This window comes from Halichoerus grypus, chromosome 14 (genome assembly GCF_964656455.1).
Source record: "Halichoerus grypus chromosome 14, mHalGry1.hap1.1, whole genome shotgun sequence".
NCBI classification, from domain to species: domain Eukaryota; kingdom Metazoa; phylum Chordata; class Mammalia; order Carnivora; family Phocidae; genus Halichoerus; species Halichoerus grypus.
The window spans coordinates 8,221,244-8,245,272 of NC_135725.1; the positions used below are offsets into that span (position 1 = coordinate 8,221,244).

The following is a 24,029-nucleotide window of genomic DNA, read 5'->3' on the forward strand; positions in this document are numbered from 1 at the left end:
AGCGAGGGCACCTGTGCCTTCGGACCAGCCTGTGACCTTGGTTGAATAGCAGTAAACTTGGGAGCTGGAGCCGTCCTTTAACTGTGAAATTCCTGCTCGGTTGCAGCCTTTTCAGCAGCAACCTACTCTTCCTTTTCCATCCCTTCAGGATCTCTGTAGAAGTGGAGACCAGGTATGACCTTGCCTGAGTGTTCACGGGAGACGGCCCCACGCATGAGCAAAATGTCCCAGACCACCTGCCACCACATCACGCACATTCAGTGAGCTGCCTCAGTGTTGCACGGCGGGGCAGTGTCCACACAGTACAGAGACGAGTCTGTGTCACAGAGAGCGATGGTGGGCAGGCTAGCATAAGCTGTCGCTGTGGGAGGCTGGTAGTCATCCTTGGGATCAGCGCTCTCGCAGGCTCCCCGGATCTGTTTCGTGAAGATTCCAGGAGTCATGTGGCCAGCAATGGGCGTGGCTCCAGTGGCAGCAGCAAACCAGGGCACAGCTCGTGGGCCACTGTTCCTGGACGTGAGGACACTGACATCAGCTGTGGTTTGGAGGCCAACAATGGCTCACGCTGCCAGCAGAAGCTTCTCTCAGGCTCTCTTCAGATTTATGATGTTAGTGCCATTGCTTTTACTTTTGTAGATGCCCTGTTCCATTTGGAAGTGAAGGGTGTGCCACATAATGTGGGTTCTTGCTGCAAGGGGCTTGAGGACATCCTCCTCTGTTTTCAGGACATCAAGGGCTCTGGACATGGTGGACGTTTCCCTCTAAGTCACGGTGGGAACCCAGAGCCACGCTGTATGGACCCCTCTCTGGGTAGTGCAGAAAAGCTGTCAGTTTTAATAAAGACAAGTCATTCCTGTCTTTGATAATGAACATCAGGATGTGGCTTCTCTCCGGATGCAAATGTTTTAGAGTGTTTTTTGTAGTTCATGGCTTTCAGGAATACAGGCCTTTAAGAAATAGAAAATTCTTCTGGTTATATAATGGAACTAGGCTAAGAACAAAATGTCATTTTTACTTTTTATACTATAAATTTGACCTATCATCTCATCTAAGACACCATCCACTTGAGGTCAGAGAAGAAAATCACTTTCTTTAGGTACTATGAGTAATAGTTAACTGACCAAGGATTCGAATCCAGAGCTCCCTGACTCCACGGTCCACATCCTCTTCCTACACCACTGCACATCCTCCCTGATGACTCATGTGTAGTTTTAAGAAAGCAAGAAGCCAGTGAACAAATAAAGAACAATCATGCCACGAGAAGACTACACGGAAAGCCTTTCTTCCAATGTCTTCACATTTCGAACACTCAGTGCTTGAGGAAACCGTGCTTATAAACCCTGCATGCAAGGTGCATTTCTACCGTATCCATGTTTCATTTGGGGTACTGTTCAGAGTTGGTACCAAAAGTCTGACCGGGCCCTGGGAACTTGATGTTTCAGGGACTCTCAAAATTGAGGCTGCCTTCAGTTGCTGTACAAAAACTTTTTTTTTTTTTTAAGATTTTTATTTATTTATTTATTTATTTATTTATTAGAGAGCGAGCGAGAGAGAAACAGCATGAGAGAGGAGAGGGTCAGAGGGAGAAGCAGGCTCCCCGCTGAGCCGGGAGCCCGATGTGGGACTCGATCCCAGGACCCTGGGATCATGACCTGAGCCGAAGGCAGTCGCTTAACCAGCTGAGCCACCCAGGCGCCCTGTACAAAAACTTTTAAGTCTTTACATTGCAGTGGGGTGGAAATTTTATGATTCCAATAGAAACAGTCCCAAAAATTTGGGATGCATCTTACTCCCTATCATCTCCAATGGCCAGATATTTTCCATGTACTACCTGCACACTGCTTCCAGCGTCTGCCTAAAGGAGAGAATCTTAAATAGCTTGTATAGTCATGAGGCCCAGAAGCAACCTGTCTCACTCAGTGTTGGGGGCCAATGACAGGAGTCTATCACCTGATCCTACACCAAGGCCTCTGTATGTATTTTCTAGTGACTAATCTGACAGGGGCAGGGAGAGTCAGCTGAATATTTTCATTACATTCTCTGAGACGGGGATTTGGGGCTCAGGAATGAAATCCAGATTCAATTTGCTTTTGCCTGATTTGGAACACAAATGATCCAGGTTCTCCTTAATCCATTCACACCAGTCAAAAAAGCAAGAGGGAACGTTTCTAAATAAGAAGCCCATAAGTGGGACTAATTCTGATAGGAATTTTTCTTCGGTTTGGTGTGTCACTTATATTTCAGGAATGAGCACAAGGGCCTTGGCCTACCACATTTAGAATACTGGCTATAGTCTGTTAGTCTCCTTGGTTCTACAAGAAGGAAAACTAATTGCTACCAGGAGCTTCAGACCTGACTTGAGAATTTTTCCAAGGATGCCTCACAGAACACCTTCCCATCCTGTGGTTTATGCATCCCTTGACTGCTCTCAGTGAATCCCTGTGCCAAACGGATTGCAAATGCAGCTATTTACAGATGGATGGTCCTCCTTGGTTTAATCTCATCATAGTTTTCAAAATCAGTGGAAGCCCCAGGGGAGTGGGTTGCCTGTCTGATTTTCCTGGCCCTGGAAACAGTCGATTCCTCATGCTGGGTTTGTCAGTGCAGACCTTGGAGCAAAAGCCAGAGTCCGCAGCTGCAGGAAGTAGTGGCAAGTGAGGGACAAGCTGGCTGTGACTCACAGGGTCCCAGATGGCCCAGATCCCAGGTGGCAGTGGGATCGTGATTGTCATTTGTCGGCCTGGGTGTTGACAGTAAGCTGTCTGCTGGTGTCACTGCCCATCAGACACAATTGCTGAATTTGTGAGATGTGCTCAGCTTCTCTGGAGGAAGAGGATGTGGCATTTGAAATGGGAGCCTGCTCTTTTATATTTAGAAGTGATTGAACAGCTGCCAATGATCTGTAACTCGGGTAAGAAAGAAAATCCAACGTTATTGTGGAGTTGACCTGTATTGATAATTAGGTGGCACCTCTGGGAAAGGAATGATCAAATATTCAAATACGTCTGTGCGAGGAATATTTTTCCCCCCTTCTCCTTTACTTCTTCAGACTTGTGACTCCGTGATCTCCGAGCCTGGTTTTGTCACATGTCAAATAATCTACCAGTAATCTCAAAGACCACTGTGAAATCCAATACATTTAAATTCATTGCATTTTAGAGGCAGTGGAGATATTTAATGACAGATGTCAACAGAGAAAAGAATTTTAATTAAATGGACTTAAGGTAATATCTGTGAAGCAGGGACTATATTTGCACTAGATGTGTGTGAGGTTGACTTCCCGTTCCTTCATGTATTCATTTGGCAAATATTTATTGAGAGTCTCTTCAGTGCCAAGCACTTATTTATGTGCTCAAGATACAGTGCCGAGTAAGTAGAAGTCCTTACAATTAAATGGCTGACATTTGAAGAGAAGGACACAGACAATAAATAAATGGACAGTTGTAGTGAAGTTGTGTGTGGTAAGGGCTGAAAAGAAAAATAAACCAGGGACAGAGGCAGAGAAGGAGTGAGGACTGAGTGTGCGTACCATCTGTATTGTGGGGTGGGGAGCCTCACAGATAAGTGACATTTGAGTAGAGGTCTGCGAGGCAGGAGGGGAGGAGCCCTGTGCGGGTCCGGGCTAAGGGGGGCAGGGTGGTTGGGACCAGGGAACAGAATCACACAGACCCCAAGGCAGGGTGTGTCTGAAGAGTGACACTAAGAACAGGGGTGTCGATGGAATCAGGGACATGGAGAGTGGTGATATCAGAGGACAGAAGCCAGATCAGGTGGGATGTTGGAGGCATGGGGTGGGTGGATCCTGGTCTCATCCCAGGCGAGAGTGAAAGCGTCGGAGGTCTTGAAGCAGGTGCTGGCTATTTTTAGGTGCCTGTTAAGGAGATGGATCTGTGCTTTCTCTCATTGTAATTCTCACAATAGCTCCGTGAGGTTGGTATATTATTCGTTTATTTCCGTTTTTAAGCAAAGACATGGAGGCTCAGAGATAGGAAGGAAATTGTCCAAGTGACAAAAAGAAGAGGCAAGACCTGTGTCCTTGCAACAGCTTCCAAGGTGCCCCTTGAGTCTTCACTGGTTGACACTGAATCTAGAAAACTCGCATCTTGAATTGGGATGCTAACCTAAACATGGGATAGCCAACCTGTATCAGCATGTCACTCACTGAGAAAAAGAAATAAAGACACTCCTAGAAGAAGGTGGACCTTCTTCTAGGGGTGTATGAATCATGGGAAAGTGTCTCCATTCTTTTTTATTCAGAAAAAAATTTCCAACTTACAGAGAGTTATGTAAACATGACAGGGAACTTCTGAATACCCTTTAAACAGATTCATTAATTTACACTATTTTGTCACATTTGATTAATCTCTTTATCTGTGTATGTGTATACATATACACATACTATCATTTTATTAATGAGCCATTTGAGCGCTTTAGGACTTTATTAGACTTTACTGACTGTGACACCATGTCCTTCTACGGATATCCCATTAGGGAGCACTGAGGTCTCTCTGCCTCTTTTTGGTAACAGGAATTTTGGTCACCAGGTGAAGATATTTTCCAGTTTCTTTACTGTAAAGTCACTATGCTTTCCCCATTCATTGTGACTAATAAGAAGTTGGGGCAAAAGTACTTTAAAATCACACAAATATCCTGCTCCTCATCAAACAGCCTAAATTTAGTGTATATTGATTATCCATTGCTTTGGAAACACAGTTGATTTTTTGGTACTTTAGCTTCCTATCCTGCAATCTTGCTAAGTCACTTAGTTCTTGTAGGTTTCTTTTGTAGACTCCTAGGATTTTCTATATAAATGATTATGTCATCTGTGATTAGAGACACAGTTTTACTTCTTCCTTTCCTATCTGTAGGCTTTTTATTTCTTTTTTCTTGCCTGCTACACCAGCTAGGACCTGTAGAACAATGTTGCATAGAAAAAGTGAGCTGGACATCCTTACCTTGTTCATGATCTCAAGGAAGAGATGAAGACATTCCGTTTTCACCATTAGCTATAGGTTTGTTGGGTAGACATCCTTCATCAGGCTGAGGAAAGTCCATTCTATTCCTAATTTGCTAACAGTGTCTATCTTGAATTGTGTATTGTAAAATGTGTTTCTGAATCTATGAAGTTGAAGGTATCATTTTTATTTTTAGCCTGTTAATATGGTAAATTTGATTTTCGAATGTTACAATGATCTTGAATTTTTGAGTTAAACCTCATTGTCATGATGTATGATTCTTTTTATAAATTAAATTTGCTAGAATTTCATAAATGGTTTTTGTGCCAGTGTTCTTTGGATATTGCTTTATAGTTCTTTTAAAATGTCTTTATTTGGTTCAGATATCAGATTAATACTAGTCTTGTAAAATTGGGGCATGTTCCCTAAACTAGTTTGTGAACTCTTTGTATAGAATTTGGCATCACTTCTTCCTCAAAGATTCATCAGAATTAACAGCTGAAGCCAAATGGACCTTGAGTTCTTTTTACAAGAAGATTTTTTAACTACAGAGGCAATTTATTTAATACGTAGAGATCTATTTAATATATCTGCTGTTAATTGAATGAGCTTTAATTGTTTATGTTTTCCATGGCATTTGTCCATTTCATTCAGGTTGTTAAATTACTTGCCATTATGTTCTTCGTAATACTCCTTTGTATTGGTAATATCTGCAATGATATCCTTTCTCTCATTCTCATGTTGGTAATGGGTCATTTTTTCCCCCTTGATTAGTCTAGCTAGAGACTTATCAATTTTATTCATTCTTCCAGTGAAAGAACTTCTGGTTTCACTCATTTTTCTCTATTTTGTTCATTTTCCCTCTTTTTTAAAAAGATTTATTTATCTATTTGAGAGAGCGAGAGAGCGCGCACCTGTGAGCAGGGGAGGGGCAGAGGGAGAGGAAGAGAGAGAATCTCAAGCAGACTCCCCACCAAGCACAGAGCTGGACCCAGAGCTCAATCCCACCACCCTGAGATCACAACCAGAGCCAAAATCAAGAGTTGGAAGCTCAACTGACTAAGCCATTCTGGCACCCCATTTTCCATCTTGTTGACTCTTGTTCTTATCTTTATTACTTTCTTCCTTCTGATTATTTTGATTCTCTGATTACTCTTCTCCCTCTAACTTCTTAAGGTAGATGCTTAGATTGTTAATTTGAGTACTTTCTGTTTTTCTAATAAACACATTTAATGCTGCACTTTTTTTTTTTTTTTTTTACACACTGTTCTACCTGCATCCCATACATTTTGGTATGTTGTGTTTGCCTTGCCGTACAGTTCAAAATAATTTGTTTTTTGCCCTTTGTTTTTTTTTTTTTTTTTGATCCATGTATTATCTGAAAATATATTGTTTAATTTTTAAACACTTGGAGATTTTCCATATATCTTTCAATATGCTAGTTGAATTCTTTCGTGGTCTGAGAACATGTTTTATATGATATCAGTGGTTTCAGATTTGTTGGAGTTTGTCCATCTTAGTGAATGTTCCATGTGCATCTAAAAAAGAGTATGTGTTGTTATTGTCAGATGGGATTTTCTCTAAATATCAGTTCAAGTTTATTGATCTTTAGTGATTCTTGGTCTACTTGTCTATCAATTATTGAGAAAGGAGAGTTACAATTACCAACTATAACTGGACTTCTCTAGGTTATAGTTGTATATGCATCTTTGCTATATGAAAGTTGATATTCTATTGAGTATATGTGAGGTTATGCTTCAGATAATGACTCAAGGAAGCAAAAAATAAAGACTCCAAGCTCCTAGCAGCTGTTTTTCAATTTTTTTGTCTTATGGAGGACAACTCAAATTCACTTGAACCCAGCTGGAGCCTGGCTGCTCCTTGCCTCCCTACTCTCAGGATTTATTACAGTAATGTATTCTCTGGTCCCTGTTTCCTGCTGAACATGTGCACAAAATATCTGCATACTACTAAAATATTTATGGATGAAATGACATTATGTCTGGGATTTGCTTTAAAATGTCCAGCCAAGAAAACACAAAATACATGGCAGTAGAAATGAATGAAGACTGACAAAATTCAAAGCTAATCAGCTTTGAATCTTGATGATGGAAATCTTTATATTAATCTATGTACTTTATGTGCATTTAAAACTCATAATAAAAATTTAAAAACCATACATGGAAAAGTCCATTAAATATGATTTGGGGTATCAAGACCTACAAACATTTCTCCAGGACACCAGTGTCATTTACTCCCAAGTCATTCCACGTGCTGGTCGTCCCAGGTGCATTGATCAAGAGTTTTGGAGCTGCATTGAAATACCCTCTTAAGATTATAAAAGCAATGGCAGGAATCTGAGTTGGCTGAGCAGTAGATTTCAGAATCTTTATAATATGGGTTTTATTGCATTTGGCCAATAGCTCCTGGAAAAGCAGAACAAGGTCGTTTAATATAGGGTAGTCTGTGCTTAGCATTGCTCTTTGCATCCTAGCTTCCTCTCCCATTCTTTCAAGTGCTTTCAAATGATTTAGCTCTCTTGAAACTTCTGTTGTATAATAGGTTAATACAAAAGAAAATGCTAAAATATTTTCTAAATATTTACATTTATTTATTCATAAAAATTGTTAATGCCCACGTTGGTGATAATGTGGGGAAATAGGCATTGTCATACATTCCTGTGGAGTGTAAATTATAACAGCTTATGTAGAGAGAAATTTGGCTATGTATTTCAAAATTAAAATGGGCCCATCTTTTGCTTTCACTTCTAATAATTTCATCTATAAATATAGTCATAAATGAGAGAAATGAAATTTCAGAAAATATTAACATTAACCCATTGTAATAACAAAATACTGAAAACAACAGAAATATCCATCATTAGCTATCTATGATTTGGAATACTGTGCAGCTGTTAAAAATCTCTGCATATCTATGAAAAGAACTTCTAGATTTACTGTTAAATTAGAAGCTTTTAAATGAGACATTAATACCATTTATCATTCATTAAAAAATATTGGTGTTTGATGCTCTTAGCCATTCAGGCAGTATACTGGGTGCTGGGGATATAATATTTCCTTTCATTGATTTTCTATATTTTGAGCACTTTGTTACCAGGTAAGTGCTTCACCCTACTCTCCCACCTTCTCTTCCTAAGAGACTCCCCATGGGTCCCAGGTAAAGTGGTTATGCCCCCAAATCAATTTGGTTCTTGTCATCTTAGGACATTTTAGTGTATCCTGATGGGGTCGTGGACCATATAGGAAGAGGCAGTATGCTCTCTCAAACCCATCTCAGGGAAGGAAACTCTGTATCACGATATTATGGATGAGAGAGCATGTTGGTTTGCCCATTTAAAGAACTGTCAGATCTCCTGGGATGTGTAGTCAGTGGCGGTCTTATATTAGAATGGAGTTAAAATCTGCTTCTGGTAGTTTGAAATTCAGAAGTCATTTTTCTACTGAAGTGATTGGCAGGAGGTGTTCAGGCCAGTTTGTAGATTTCACAGTCTACCTGAAGCATAGTACTCAACCTCTTGACAAACAAGTAGCGGCACAGGGTATAACGTGCATATTCTGCAGCAAGAGTATATAACATGAATAAGTGTTTCTCTGAGGAAAGAATTTAAGATGCTAAAACATTTCCAATGGTTCATGTGCTAATGAAACATTACTGGCAAGTCACAGACATGATAATGGTCCCTGAAGTCTGTACATGGACAGAGGACATCACACCTACATGTGAACAAGGAGCAAAGTGGTGCTTCCAGGGGTCCCCAGAACGAGGAGCTGGAACAGCAGCTATAAGACCTTTGCCTACAAAGGTCTGCAGTTCTCTGGCAATATCTCAGTCACCCGTTTCACTGCGCCACGTCCAGAAGCTGGCTAATCCTTTTTTATTTCTACCATCCACACCTGTAGATACTGCTTAGGATTTAAGGATTCTCTTCATATCAAGCTAAAAGTCTTTTTGTTTCTACTTTTGATTGTCACACAACTACTCTGACCAGAGCTTTTCAACAGTGACACAATTGACATTTGAGGCTGGATAATTAATTTTCTGCTGGGGGCCGTCCTGTGCACCGCAGAAGGCTGAGTAGCATCCCTAGCTTCTCCCCCACTCGATGCCGACAGCACAGCCCTCTCCAGTTGGGACAACCAAACGTCTCCAGACATTGCCCAGTGTTCCTTGGGGGAGAAAAATACCCCTTGTTGAGAACCGCTAACTTGGAAACATTTTGAAATTTCTGTGGGTTTGACTGCTGGCAATAAGGAAGATTAAATTTCAACAAATAAGCTGCTTTCTGTCCCTTTTTCCCATCACTGATTTGACCAAGAACCAGAAATTGTGAACTGTTGACCGGACAGATGAGTTTACCAGATGAGTTATATTTAGCCTACCGGATGACTGTTTTAAATTAAACTTGAAGGCATTTACCCTAGGTCTCTACTCTCCATTCCAGTTTCTTAACCACCAGTACTTTCTAAAGATGCACACATGTGGTCTGCTTCACCTATTTACGTAACCTGTCTGACCCATGAAGTATTTGAGTGTGCCACCCCTTTTGCAGGTAGGCTGTGGAGGAAAAGGCAGGGACTAATGTTTGTGCTCATTGAGCAGACTTCAGAGCCACCATAGTCCACAAAACACTTTGTCTAAGCTAGGGGAATATAAGCTCCTTCCTTAAGACAATTTTTCTTTCATCTGCTGGAAAGTGATCATGATATACTGATTTTATTAGAAAACAAGACAATTTACTGTCCTTGGCTAAAGAATTGTAGTAAATAAATAAGTCTATGATTTTCTTTTAAAAGATTTTATTTATTTATTTGACAGAGAGAGAGAGAGAGAGAGCACATGTAGGGGGAGCAGCAGAGGGAGAGGGAGAAGCAGGCTCCCTGCTCTGCAGAGCTCCATCCCAGGACCCTGGGATCATGATTTGAGCAGAAGGCAGATGTTAACGACTGAGCCACCCAGACGCCCCAAGTCTATGATGTTTTTGATAAATAATATAGCTCCTGGGTTGTGCACTGCATATCCAGTGCAACCATATATGGCAGTCTTGCATAATTAAGTAAGGTCCATATTCCATAGGGAAACCTAGAATTAGGCTTTCCTGGGAATTTCATTAAATAATAAGAGTTTACAGAGGATGTCTGAAATGAAAGAGCAGGGCAGATCACAGAGTGAAGGTAAGATCACTATTATATTTTCTGTGACTGAAGAAAAATATCTTCTTTTTATAACAAGCAGGTGTTCCAACTTATACTTTTTCCTAGACCAGTCCTGGGGGTGTGAGAGTAACTCCCAAGGACGGAGTGGTTGAGGGGGAGAAGGAAGGAACAGTAAAGGAGACTCCTGAGTGGTGACATCAAGGAAGAAATAAGAGTTTCCATGGCTGCTAGAACCTTCTTGCCCTCGCAGAACTGATCCTGGGAGATTGTTCTTTCTGGGCTGGAAAACCATTTCTATTATTAGTGCTTAATGTGACCTAGCCAGGGTTCTCAAGAGAAATGATCCCTTCCTCTTCGTGTTCTCAATTTGACATTCATTTATTGCTTTTTCTCTCTTTTCTTGAGTCATCTTTATGACTCTGTTTATTTATACATGTTTTTGAGCACCTAGTGTGAACTTGCACTATTATAGACCCCTGCTCTCATGGAGAGACCATTTTCCAAATGTAACTTCTGTCCAAGCAGCCACTTCCCAGAACCCCTCTGAACTGAAGATAATTTTTGTTTGCTCAGATTCCACTTTAAAGTTTATTTTTCATTATTATGCCGTTAGCATCTTGGCTTATTTATTTGCAGCATTTTTGTTTTGTATCCATTTCTAAATGATTGTGATTATTATTTCCATATTATTTTGTACCCTGCGATTTTCATGTCACACTGTCATAAATATATTTCCATGTTTGTTAGACTTTATAAGCATCGTTGAAAATATATAAATAATATTCCACAAATGAGTTCCTATAAGCTATTTAAGTGGTTTTCTACAGTAGGACATTTAAATTATTTCTGTTTTTTGAATTATAGATAATTTTGCTATTCTAATTAGTAGTAGCAACATTTTTCGTATTATAAACAAATGTCTTTGGGCCTATAGCTTTTGAATGGTTTCGTTCAGCTCAATCTCCAGAAGTTGAACAAATGTGCCAGAGGATATGAATTTTTGTTTCTTGCTCTGATACTATCCAAAACACACCTTGTGGTTTATGGTGACTCCAGTGGTGTTTCAGCGTATCGTTTCACTGAAACCTTAAGAACATTGAATGCTGTGCATTTTAGTAATTCAGCTGTCCTAAAAAATAGTGCATCAGGAGACTGTTGAATCTCAGATCTGTACCTCTGAAACAAATAATGCAATATATGTTAAGAAAGAAAAAAAGAAGAAGAAGAATGTAGCAGGAGGGGAAGAGTGAAGGGGGGGAAATCGGAGGGGGAGAAGAACCATGAGAGACGATGGACTCTGAAAAACAAACTGAGGGTTCTAGAGGGGAGGGGGGTGGGAGGATGGGTTAGCCTGGCGATGGGTATTGAGGAGGGCACGTTCTGCATGGAGCACTGGGTGTTATGCACAAACAATGAATCATGGAACACTACATCTAAAACTAATGATGTAATGTATGGGGATTAACATAACAATAAAAAATTAAAAAAAAAAAAAGTGCATCAGGGGTGCCTGGCTGGCTCAGTCAGTAGAGCAGGTGACTCTTGACTTCCGGGTCATGAGTTCGAGCCCCACGTTGGTCACAGAGATTACTTAATAAAAAAAATTTTTTTTTTTTTTATTTACGACAGAGAGAGACACAGCGAGAAAGGGAACACAAGCAAGGGGAGAAGGAGAGGGAGAAGCAGGCTTCCCGCTGAGCAGGGGGCCCAATGCGGGGCTCGATCCCAGGACCCCAGGATCATGACCTGAGCCGAAGGCAGACGCTTAACAACTGAGCCACCCAGGCGCCCCAATAAAAAAAATTTTTTTTTAATAGTACATCATTTCAGTTTGCATTTCATTGCTTTGTGTTGATATGAAATGGAGGGGGATTTTGTTAGAATCCCAGAGTTTGATTTTGGGGCGCTGGGGGGCATCGTATACATCTCTGCCATTGGAAGACCACCTCCTCAGGCAGTGGCCGTCCGCAGGATTCACGCTGCCCTCACTCCTCAGGCCGCGGGGCAGGATCCCGCTGCCGCGCTCCCTTCACGTGCGGCATGGACACGTGACTCGCGTCCGCCAGCGCTCCCTTCACGTGCGGCATGGACACGTGACTCGCGTCCGCCAGCGCTCCCTTCACGTGCGGCATGGACACGTGACTCGCGTCCGCCAGCGCTCCCTTCACGTGCGGCATGGACACGTGACTCGCGTCCGCCAGCGCTCCCTTCACGTGCGGCATGGACACGTGACTCGCGTCCGCCAGCGCATGTGCGCAAAAGAGGCGTCGTTTCTGTCTTCTGTGTGGGAATCGTTATTTCCTGTTTTTTGCGCCCACGATCTTGGGCACTTTCTCACCTGGGCCCTTGAGTGGGAGTAACCTGAAGGAAAGGCCCTGCACTGACCGCAGACGGATGTGTAGCGTAGCTGCGAAGCCGATGCTGTCCTGAGGCCCTGCGATTTGACAAGGGAGCGTTGAAAGTGTACCGTGTCCTGTGGATTCAGCGGGCGTGGCGGGTCGCCTGCCTGCGCTCCTGGCCCCCGGGGGTGGGGGGGGTGGGGCCGCCGTGGGACCACGGACCGCAGAGCAGGTCTTGCAGTCAGGTGCTTTCCCAAGTGAGGTGAGAGTTTGGTATTTATGTATAATCCATTCAAGTCCAAGCACCAAAGTGCGCGACAACACTACGCCATCTGCCAGCTCAAATTATTTTTGTCATCTCGGATTAAAAATTGTTCTAATATTCAGCAGGGAAATGACTTAATGCGGGTTGGCTTCGGGCAACTTTTAAAAAATTGCTTTTCCTTCACGACAGGCCCGTAAAAGCTCCTAAAAAAAAAAAAAAATCTAACATTTATTGATCGTTCATTACGCTTCAGGGACGGTGCCAACCAAATCCCTTTATTTCTGCTTGCGACATGGTGAGGCGGGTGCTCTCATCATCCCTGTTTGCAGATGAAGAAACTGAGGCTCAGGGTGATGGTCATTTGTCAGGGTCGTTCACTGGTTAGTAACAGCTTCCTAGGATTTGAACCCAGGTCCATGGGGCTATGTACCAGCCCGTTCACAACAGGGGCCACCTTGTTTCTTCCTAGACTTTTCTCAAAGCTCCATACGGGGCACATTTTGGTGCTGCCAGGCCCTCATCCTGTCGTCTGCCTTTGCCATCTTGTGATCAGATATGTTAGCCCAGGGGCGCCTGGGTGGCTCAGTCGTTAAGCATCTGCCTTCAGCTCAGGTCATGATCTCAGGGTCCTGGGGTCGAGCCCCGCATCAGGCTCCCTGCTCAGTGGGAAGCCTGCTTCTCCCTCTCCCTCTCCCACTCCCCCTGCCTGTGTTCCCTCTCTCGCTGTCTCTCTGTCAAATAAATAAATAAGATCTTTAAATAAAAATATATATGTTAGCTCATGTATGAGTTTGTCCAACCAACACTTAGCAAACAGGCACCCTGCAGCCTCAAGACACAAAAATCAATGAGATCTGGTTGCTTCCTTCCAGAAGCTTCTACCCTAGAGCAGTTCCCACCAATAGAAATAGAACATGAGCCAGAAAAGCGAGCCAAATATGTAATTTTTTAAACATATTTTTTCCAACGTGATGGGATGAGCACTGGGTGTTACATGCAACTGATAAATTATTGAACACTACATCTGAAACTAATGATGTACTGTATGTTGGCTAATTCAATTTAAATTAAAATATACATTTTTCCATATCTTATTAGAAATATAGATAATGTAAAATTTACCAACTTCACCATTTTTAAGTGTAGTTTGGTGGTATTAAGTACATTCATATTGTGCCACATTACCAACATCTATCTCCAGAATTCTTTCCACTTTTGGAATTTTAAATGTTCTAGTAAACACATTTTTAAAGCCAAAGAAACAGGTAAAATTACCTTTAATAATATAGTTTAACCCAGGAAATCTAAAACGTTATAATTTAAACATGAAACCAGTACAGAAAATTGTTAATGAGATACTTCACATTCTTTTTCTTTTGTATTTTTTTTTTTTTACAATCTCGTAGATTTTACTTCACGCTTAAACAGCACATATGAATTTGAACTGGCCACATGTGAAGGGCTCTGTTGCTGCATGTGGCTACTGCCTGTTGTATTGCTCAGTGCAGGCCTAGAGGGAAGAATGAAGGCAGAGACTGATTATTTCAGGGTAATGAGGAGGAAGATGGGATAGAATATCCATGGAGATGAAGTTGTTGGATTAGGTTTTGGGGAAATCTTCTTAACATGGGCTGTTTCATACAGGGAGGATGCCATTTATCCATTGCCCCTTTCTGCTTCTTGCTGCCTGGAATGTAAACATGATTGCTGGAACTGCAGCAGTCACTTTGTACAGTGAGGCACCCTCAAGATGGAAAGTGTGTTTTAAGTGCATCATAGGAGGATACGTGGTGCCTGTGTATGAATGACAATGCACCTGCTACAGCAACCCTGAACTGCTGAATTCTGGACTTCTTTTATGTGATAAATAAATCACTGCCTCATTTAAATCGTTATTATTTGTTTGATGGGGTTTTTTTTTTTTTTTTTGGTTATATGCAGATAAACCTAATACTGACTCACACAGGATACATAACCCATAAATGAACTCTGTTAGTTCATTTTACAAAGGGATTTGCCAAGGATCTGGAAAATTAAGTGACCTGATAAGGATCATGTGGGAAGGAGTCGTGTCAGAGAGAAAATGGAAACCTGGGGATTCTGTCCCCAAAGCCTATGCTTTGTTTTTTGTAACACTCTGTTTTCTAAGGATGTGGTTTCTGCTGCCTCCCTCCTCTTATTGCACATTTTCAGGGTAGCCGTCCTGCAGAGGAGTGACTATGAAGTCCCAGGGCACAGCTACTGCCATTGGTATGGGGTAGCTCCTAAGAACTGGTGTGGTGACCACTTTGTTCCAGCTCCTACTTGGGCAGGGGTGTCGTTTGCCTTGACCGTCTGGCAGGAGACCCGTCAAACATAGGGGCTTCCCTTCTCTTGAGCCCCCTGCCCCTGGGCTGGCTTCTTGCTTTTAGTGCTTCCTGGCTGCTTCAGCTGGGTTCTCCTGGCTGTGCGTAGAGAAGGCTCACCCAGGCCCCTCTTGTCCTGCAGGTACAGGATTGTGTGGGCATCTGGCTTGCCACTCTTCCTTCCTGCTGTTTGCCTCCTGGCTCTGTCAGTAGTCAATTAGCATCCCTAGCAGAGGGTGGTGATACTCAAATCTGTCAGTTCTGCAACTTGTTGGCATCTCTGCAGAAAGCTCAGCAGGAGAGGGGGTTGCTGACTCAAGGCTAAATGTGATTTTCATATCATCTGCAGAGCTCTGTCATCCGTAATATCCTTATTACTTGCAAGGTGGCCAAATCAATCAGTGGTTTATCGAGCATCCTCATTGACCTTCAGAATGACCATTAGCAGCAGCTCCTCTGCTAGCAGACGGAGCTGAGCCAGGCGCTTTGTACCTGCCTCACTGGTTCCAGGTGTGGCCAGGTTGTAGGCACAACCTTCAGATGGGATGGTGGGGCTTCCTAGCTGACCCGATACTCATCACTCTGATTTCTCTGACCTTTTGTGCCAATCTGCCTGCGCAGCTGGGCACAGAAGCATGTCTGCTTCTTAGCTGTGTATCGAGAGATGGGATGAGTACACTTTTTCCATAAAGGGCCGTCCGGTAAATATTTCAGGTTCCACGGGCCATGTGGCCTTTGTCACAGCCACTCCACTCTGACCTTCTAGGCACAGCCATAAAGAATGGGTGTGAGCTCTGCGCAGTGGCAGTATCGTAGCCAATGAGGTTTATCCGAGGTGCGATTATTGCTAAAAGAATGGGTGTGGCTGTACTCCAATAAAATTTAATTTATGGACACTGAAATTTGAATTTTATATAATTTTCATTTGTCGCAAACTATTCTTGCTTTGATTTAAAAAAAAATGTGTGAAAATATAAAAAATATTCTTAGCTTGTGGGCTATACAGAACCATGCCAGAGGCCGGATTTGGCCTGTGGGTCATCGTTTGCCCAACCCTGATCTAGAGACAGGGCAGTGTGGTAAATAAAAGTATGATTTTTTGTTTGTTTGTTTTGGCTCAAAGCCTATCACCAATCAGCTATATAATTTGAGAGTGGTTCCTTCATCTCCTAAGGTTCGGAGATAATCCCAGTATGTGCTGCAGAGGAATGGTGGTTGATTAGATGAGGTTAGTGGATGTATGTAGCCCCGTGCACTGTAAGCATCCACGATGCGCCCACGGCTGGGCTAGTCACCACGGGAGATCTGAAAGTGAACCAGACAGGGCTGCACTCTCCAGGGGCTGCGAGTCCAGCAGGGAGGTGGCTGGGTGCCTCAGTCACTGTCACACACATGACAGAGTGATCATAGCTGTAACAGAGACACAGCAGGGACAGTCTGTCATCCCCAGGTTCACAGTGTTGCTTCTGGAGGTTTTGGAATGCTCTGTGTGTTTGCTCAAAGAAAGAGCTGACCGGCCTTGGACCACCATGGTGAGGCCAATCCACCCACCTCTGGGATCCCCTGTGGCATTGCAGCCCAGCTCCCCTGTCACCTTTGCCGGCACCACCGCTCTTCCATCTGCTCACACTCCCCCTGAAGCCACAGAGGTGGAGATTCCACTTTCCATCCTTTGTCATGTTGCGCAGTTGAGCTTCTGGCAGAGATCACCTTGACATTGGTGAATTTCTATTAACTGGAAGTCATTATAATGAAATGTGCAAATTTGTGAGAAGTCATTTGCAAGCAAGGTGAGCTGTATAGTAATCGATGCTTTCACGTTGTTTGTATTATTTTAACTTCCACTTAAAAACCAATCATACCTTTACCTCTTTGTAAAATTACTTGTTCTGCCCAATCTGGCCATGAGCTAGAATCCTAACTGGGCTTATTACTTGGATACGACCTCTCAGTCAATTGCTTTAACTCAGCCTTTAAAGACAAAAGATAGCAAAGTGACTTGTGAAAGATTAGAACCTCCATATGGTTTTAATGACATACAGTTTCTAAATGGTTTTCTTTTATGTAATGTGTATATCACAGGCACACTTTTGAGACTAGAATAGTAAGTAGTGATACTAATAGTCCATCTTACCTTCAGAAAGCATAGGTAAGTCCCTTAGCAACAGTCCTGGCTCTTCCCAGTTTGCTTCCTGAAGTTTTCCTGAATCTACATCACTCATGAGTCCTTTTGTGTCCTGTATCCTGTGCTGTTCTGTTCCATACAAGCTGACCTCTTAGACTCTTGAATCAGGTATTTTATACCAGTTGCAAAGCTTTCTCTCTGTCTTCAACTGCAGTTACTTAAGTTCAAGCGTTTAAAGTAGTGATCTTCCCATTCTTTCTTTTTGCAAACTCTTTTCTTCTGCTATACTTAAAAATGCTTGCTGCAGCTGCCAGTTACCTTGGGGATTTCTTCTCTCATTTTTGCACTGTTATGATTTCTTTCTGCACTGTCCACTCTTTGATCTGCCTTCTGCTGTGACAGTGGGAAGGGTTTTTGAGGTTATTCTAGAATTTTCAAGTATGAAAGGAACTTCCAAGTTGGGTATGACATGGAAAGCTTGCCTGTGCAGGGCTGCTGTATAAAACAATTCCATACAACACTATTCTCTTCATAGTCTCTGTGAATATTTTGTGCAGTGCACAACCTGCATGGTGATACTTGGCTACCCTGGCCCAGTGGACAGGACTCCCTGAGGCTATGATGTATACTCTGGATGATGCTGCCATACTCATAAAGAAGGAGGGGGATGAAGTGGAAGAGCAGGAGGGGAGAAGAACAGTAGAGCTGCTTTTGTGCTACGCACTCTTCTAAGACTTTACATATATTAAGTCATTTAATTCCTAAATAGGTGAATTTTATTTTAGTAGTGACTGGTCCCAACAGTGTGCCAGTTCCTGTGCTGGTCAATGGTGAAAGACCAGAAGCAGACTTCTTTCTTTCATGCAGGTTAGGGGCAAGCTAACGAATTTCAATGGAACTGATCAAGAAGTCAGCTCTGATATCCACAGCAGGACCAAAGCTCAATGCAAAGAAAATTGCTAACATTGTCACCAGACATGTGGCAAAGATGACAGGCTCCGTTGCAAACATGACAAATCCAACTTCGCATTGAACATTACATCACCAAGTGGCCCTTCTGTTCAGCTTTACTTTTCTCTGTAACTCCATGTCTTGGCCTTTCTACTCAGGAAAACCAGGCCACTTCCCCACCTGCATGTCCACTCAAAGACTGACCCGCTGTGAGCTTTGCTCCAGGCTATTACCCTCCTCCTTCCTCTTTACCGGTTCACATAGCTCCTACCTTGGCTCACCTGTCACCTCCGCTAAGCAGCCTTCCCTGATGGAAGGAATACGTAGCAATCCGCCTTCTGGGATCTTTGAATACAAATTATCCTGCATCATTTTGTGTGTAACAATGCATTGCTTTGTAGTAGTTTTCATGCCACTTGGATAAAATTCACACCTGTGTCCACTCATTTTCCTTTTGCAGAATAAAATAATCTCCAGCCTGATCTAACACTGCAAACCATGAGTTTTACTTTTTCCTTTCTGATTTGGATCTTTTTTTCCCCTTAATTGCTCTGGCTAGGACATCCAGTACCATGTTGAATAAGTGGTGAGACTGGACGCCACGTCTTGTTACTGATCTTATAGGAAAACTTTCAAACTTTCACCTTTGAGTATGATGTAACCTTTGGGCTTGTTATATATAGTCTTTATTAAGTTGAGATATGGTCTTTCTAGATCCAATTTGTTGAAAGCTTTCACCATGAAAGGATGTTGTATTTTGTTAAATGCTTTTTCAGCATCTGCTGAGATGACCATCTGACCTTTATCTTTCATTCTGTTCACATGGTGTATCACATTTATTGATTTGCATATGTCAAGCTATCTTTGAGTCCCAGCGATGTATCATCATAATGTGTTGTTAAATTTAGTTTTGGTAATATTGTGTTGAAGATTTTTGCATCTGTGTTTATCAAAGATAACAGACTATAGTTTTCTTGTAGTGTCCTTACCTGGCCTTGGTGTCAGGGTAAGGCTAAACTTGCGGAATGAGTTTGGCGTTTTCCCTCTTCTTTAACATTTTGGAAGGGTTTGGGAAGGATTGGTATTAATTTTTCTTTAAATGTTTGGTAGCATTCACCAGAGGAACCATCTGGTCTTGGGCTTTTCTTTTTTAGGGAGTTTTAATTTTTTTAATTTTATTTATTTTTTTTGTCAGAAAATATTTTTTTTGTTATGTTAATCACCATACATTACATCATTAGTTTTTGATGTAGCGTTCCATGATTCATTGTTTGCATATAACACCCAGTGCTCCATTCAGTATGTGCCCTCCTTAATACGCATCACCAGGCTAACCCATCCCCCCACCCCCCTCCCCTCTAGAACCCCCAGTTTGTTTCTCAGAGGCCATAGTCTCTCATTGTTCATCTCCCTCTCTGATTTCCCCCCCTTCATTTTTCCCTTGCTCCTATCTTCTTCTTCTTTTTTTTTTTTTTTAACATGTAATGTATTATTATTTGCTTCAGAGGAACAGGTCTGTGATTCAACAGTCTTACACAATTCACAGTGCTCACCATAGCACATACCCTCCCCAATGTCTATCACCCAGCCACCCCATCCCTCTTGGGGAGTTTTTAAATACTAATTCAATCTCTTTAGTCATTATTGGTCTTTTCAGATTTTCTAATTAATTCTCTTGATTCAGTTTTGGTAGTTTGTAATGTTTCTAGAAATTTCTTCTAGGCTATCCATTTTGTTGGCATATAAAATCGCTAATAGTATTCTCTTTTTTTATGTTTTCAGATTTTAATTAAAGGAAATAGTAATAGGACTGAATGATAGACACACAAAAAATTATATGGAGTTGCACATTCCATCTTAACCAAATATGCTACTTCTTTAAACCACAAACTTAAAATCCCTTTCAAATTATTGTTATATGATTTCAAAAAGTCTCCTGCATATTTTCCTGTGCATGAAAATGGAAAAGATCTTTGGTAAGGAAATACATACTCAAAATGATTATTATAATTTGTTCCCCTCCTTTCATATATGCAAGAGACTTCTAAGAAAGATACAACCTAAAATATAATAACAACTAAGTATGCTACAATTTCATGTCTTGGGAAACTATCATTTTCCTTAATTATGAATAACATTCTTATTAACAAAACATTCAGAGAAGTTGTAAAGGACAAGTATACACCCTTGCTTTGTAGTCAACATAAGGTACAAGAATGACAAAGTAGAAAAAGCACAGTGCAGAGCATAATCTCTTAATCTTTTGCTTTTCTGTGGTATTGGTTTTAATGTCTCCTCTTTCATTTTTTTTTTTTTTAATTTCAGGTTTTTATTTAAACTCTAATTAGTTAACATGTAGTGTAATATTAGTTTCAGGAGTAGAAATTAGTGATTCATCACTTACATATAACATATAACAGTGACCATCACAAGTGCCCTCCTTAATACTCGTCACCCATTTGGCCCATCTCCCTCCATCAACCCTCAGTTTGTTCTCTATTGTTAAAAGAGTCTGTTTTATGGTTTGCTTCTCTCTCTTTTTCCTGCCTATATTCATCTGTTTCATTTCTTCAATTCCAATATGAGTGAAATCACATGGTTTTTCTCTTTCTCTGATTTATTTTGCTTAGCATAATACACCCCGGCTCCATCCACATCATTGCAAATGGCAAGATTTCATTCTTTTTTATGGTTGAGTAATATTCCATTGCATATATATATCACATGTTCTTTATCCATTCATCAGTTGTTGGACATTGGGGCTCTTTCCATAATTTGGCTATTCTTGATAATGCTGCTCTAAACATCAGGGTGCATGTGTTCCTTTAAATTGGTATTTTTGTATCCTTTGGGTAAATACCTAGTAGTGCAACAGCTGGATCATAGGGTAACTCTATTTTTAACCTTTTGAGGAACCTCCATACTGTTTTCCAGAGTGGCTGCATTGGTTGCATTCTCACCAACAGGGTAAGCAGGTTTCTCTTTTTCTGCATCCTCACCAGCATCTGTTGCTTCCTCTCTTGTTCAGTTTAGTCATTCTGAGAGGTGTGAGGTACTATCTCATCGTGGTTTTGATTTGTATTTCCCTGATGATGAGTGATGTTGAGCATCTTTTCATGTGTCTGTATGTCTCCTTTGGAAAAATGTCTGTTGGCCATCTGTATGTCTCCTTTGGAAAAATGTCTGTTCATGTCTTCTACCCATTTCTTAACTGGATTATTTGTTTTTTGGGTGTTGAGTTTGATAAGCTCTTTATAGATTTTGGATACTAACCCTTATTGGATATGTCATTTGCAAATATCTTCTCCCATTCTGAAGGTTGACTTTAGTTTTGCCCTGTCAGCTCTTCCTGCAAAACCACAGAACACTGGGACAACAACAAGCCGGGCCTCTCGGGGTATGAGGTGATGGGCCACCCAAGGTACAGTCCAACATCCCCCATGTATGGATCTATGTGAATAACAAAAAACTTCGCAGGTGTAGATTTAAAGTGCAACCCCAAATGACTTTCTTTGGAGGTACCCAAACAAGACACCAGAATAGAGTCTGTAAAAAATCAAATCTATCATGATCAGCGTCCCTCCCCTGAATGAAGTTAACCTCCTAAGCCAGCTGACCTTCTTATGTTTTTATTTATTTATTTTAAAAGCAAACCAAGTGCATACAGCGTCTTTTAAAAAGTCTTGTAAATGTTGCAAAGTTTTTAGGTGTTATTTATAATCTGAAGAGATTCATAAAAAACTACTGGACTTGTTAAGACTACAAATACTAGCCCCTTTGTCCCCCCATGAAAAAAGCAATTGTTACAAAAATATAAAAAATAGACTAGCTTCTACTATGTAACCTTTCCTTCCTCGTCTTTCATATCTGACAATACTTATTTGAGTCATATTTTTTAAAGCTAATCTAGCTAAAGTTTTGCCGATTTTTTTTTGTTGTTGTTGTTGTTTTAAAAAATCCAACTCTTAGTTTCATTAATGTATTCTTTTTTTTTTTTTCTTGTCTCTATTTCACTTATATCTGCTCAGATCTTTGTTATTTTTTTGTTGTTGTTCTAACTTTGGACTTATTTTGGTCTTCCTTGAGATATAAAATTAGGTTATTTGAGATCTTTCCTTTGTGTCATTTAACATTAGAATTTCCCTCTTAGAACTGCTTTTTCTATATCCCATAGGTTTTGGTATGTTTTATTTCTATTTTCATATGTATCAATTCATTTTATTTCTTCTTTGACCTATTGGTTGTTTAGGAGGGTGTTGTTTAATTTCCATGTATTTGTGAATTTTCCACCTTTCCTCCTGTTACTGGTTTTGTTTCCTACTGTTGTGTTCAGAAAAGATACTGGTATGATTTGAGACTTTTTAAATATGCCAAGACTTGTTTTATGACATATCATATGCTCTATTGTGGAGAATGTTCCATAGGTATTTGAGAAGCATGTATATTCTGCTGCTATTGGATAAGATGTTCTGTAGATCTCTATTATGTCCATTTGATCTGAAGTATAGTTTAAGTCCAGTGTTTCCTTATTGATTATCTGGGTGGGTATCGAAGTAGGGAATTAAAGTCCCCTACCATCATTGTATTTTTGTCTATTTCTCCCCTCAGATCTGCTAGTATTTGCTTAATATATTTAGGTGCTCCAATGTTGGGTGCATATATTTTTATGATTTTTATATCTTCTTGATGAATTGACCTCTTTATCATTATATAATGACCTTCTTTGTCTGTTGTAACAGTTTTGGGCTTAAAGTTTACTTTTTCTGATATAACTATAGATACCCTGCTCTCTTGGTTTCCATTTGCATGGAATGTCTTTTTATGTCCCTTCACTCTGAGCCTGTTTGTGTCCTTAAAGCTGAAGTGAGTCTCTTATAATCAGCATATATTTGGGTCTTGTGTTTGTGTGTGTGTGTACATGCACATGCTTATCCATTCAGCCATTCTCTGCCTTTTAATTGAAAATTAATTAGAAATTAATCCATTTATGAAACTAATATTACATTATATGTTAACTAATTGGAATTTAAATAAAAACTTGAAACCTTAAAAAAGAAATTAATCCATTTACATTTAGGGTAATTATTGATAGAGTAATTATTGATAGGTAAGGACTTACTAATGCCATCTTATTAACCATTTTCTGGCTGTTTTATAGTTCCCTTGTTCCTTTCTTCCTCTCTTGATGTCTTTCTTCATAAATTGATGATTTTTTATAGTGGTATACTTTGATTCCCCTCTCTTTATCTTTTATGAATCTACTGCAAGTTTTGGCTTTATGATTACCATGAGGCTTACATAAAGCATCTTATAAAGATAACGTCTATTTTACATTAACAACTTCAGTAGCACAAAAACTGTACCCTATAACCTCCCTTTCCCCATGTTTTGGTTTTGATATCTCAATTTTCCTATTTTATATTGTGTATTCATTAACAAATTATTATAGCTATAGTTATTTTTAATACTCCTATCCTTAAAAAAATACTCTTATCCTTTAACACTTAAACTAGAGTTAAGTTGTTAACATAGCCCCATATTACAGAAACACAGTATTTCTGAATTAGTGTGTTGTATATTTTCATATGTTTTCATGTACTAATTAGTGTCTTTTTAGTTCATCTTAAAGAAATCCTTCCAACAGTTCTTATAAGGCAGGTCTAGTAGTGGTGATGAACTTCCTCAGCTTTTCTCTGTCTGGAACAGTATTTCTCTCTTTATTTCTGAAGGATAACTTTGCCAGTTAGGGTATTCTTGGTTGGTAATTTTTTCTTTCAGCACCTTAAATATATCATCCCACTCTCTCCTGGCTTGTAAGCTTTGTGCTGAGAGAACCACTGATACTCTAATTGGGGTTCCCTTGCAAGTTACAAGC

At 40.6% G+C, this 24,029-nt stretch overlaps 1 protein-coding gene and 1 non-coding gene across 5 annotated transcripts in view; both read left to right on the plus strand.

Annotated features, from left to right (window-relative positions):
* LOC118525368 (histone-arginine methyltransferase CARM1-like) overlaps window positions 1-24,029 on the plus strand; it is a 283,358-nt gene that overhangs the window by 134,149 nt on the left and 125,180 nt on the right. The window lies entirely within an intron of this gene.
* Window positions 15,869-16,013, plus strand: LOC118525375 (U4 spliceosomal RNA). Its single transcript, XR_013444016.1, has one exon. It is a non-coding gene; the product is annotated as a U4 spliceosomal RNA (small nuclear RNA).